At 44.1% G+C, this 1243-nt stretch overlaps 1 pseudogene; it reads left to right on the top strand.

Moving 5' to 3' along the window:
* The window catches only part of LOC111977569 (contactin-4-like), a 34821-nt pseudogene that overhangs the window by 25842 nt on the left and 7736 nt on the right, over nt 1–1243 (top strand).

Consider the following 1243-nt stretch of genomic DNA (forward strand, 5'->3'; position numbering starts at 1 on the left):
CCGACCCTGGTCCTCCAGTACCCCCAACAATACACTGACCCTGGTCCTCCAGTACCCCCAACAATACACCGACCCTGGTCCTCCAGTACCCCCAATAATACACCGACCCTGGTCCTCCAGTACCCCCAAAAATAAACGTCGTTGTAGCCCTGGACAAACATCATTGAGCTCATTGAGGGCTTGATGATTACAAGTTGAATCAGGTATGCTTGTCCAGGGTTACAATACAAATGTGTACTGTTGGGGGTACTGGAAGACCAGGGTTGGGAAACTCTGACCTGTACTGTACAGGAGACAGCCAATACACAGGCGTCTCTGCTCACGTCTGTGTACTGTAACAGTACACCGACAAGTCAAACAAGACTAGGGCATTTAACATGGAGGCCTGGCCAGGTAAAACTTGTAGCGAGAGATGAAAACTCCCAGGCTGTAGCTGATCTTAGGAGTAAATCACATGATACTCAGCAGGTAGCCTAGTGGTTAGAGTGGTGGACTACTAACCGAAAGGTTGCAAGATCAAGTCCCCGAGCTGACAAGGTAAAAATCTGTCATTCTGCCCCTGAACAAGGCAGTTAACCCACTATTCCTAGGCTGTCGTTGAAAATACAATTTTTTTCTTAACTGACTTCCCTAGTTAAATAAATACAAAATAAAAAAATACTCCTGTGAACAAAGAAAGGAAAACAAAAGGGGGATACCTAGTCAGTTGTACAGCTGAATGCATTCAACTGACATTTTTCTTCCACATTTAACCACACCCCTCTGAATCAGAGCACAAATCTGTCTGATTACAGGATGTATCCTCTGGTCTGCTGAGCACACAAAGACCCTGCACTAAAATGGCCTGTATAACACTGACATTTTCACTGTCAGCATCATTTAGCAGAGCTCTTAAACTTCAGGAACTCGTTTGTTTAACACAAGGAGTGTTAGAACCAGTGTCACTCCAGTGTTCCTACCTGCTCTTTTCTCTCTCTAAAGACCTAGCCTGGCCTAGTTCTTCCTGCTACTGCCATAGCGTACAGAGAGTTGAAACGTTATCAGAATGATTATTGGTACACAACATGAAAAATTGTTATTGAATGACTATTGGGAATTACTAGTATTGTTGTGAAATTACACTTTTTCCTGTTCTATTGTCATCAGGAATCAGCTGGTGATCTGATGGTCAGGAATATTCAGCTAAAGCATTCTGGGAAGTATGTGTGCATGGTACACACTGTGGTGGACAGTGTCTCAGCAG

Source organism: Salvelinus sp. IW2-2015, linkage group LG1, assembly GCF_002910315.2.
Source record: "Salvelinus sp. IW2-2015 linkage group LG1, ASM291031v2, whole genome shotgun sequence".
Classification (NCBI taxonomy): domain Eukaryota; kingdom Metazoa; phylum Chordata; class Actinopteri; order Salmoniformes; family Salmonidae; genus Salvelinus; species Salvelinus sp. IW2-2015.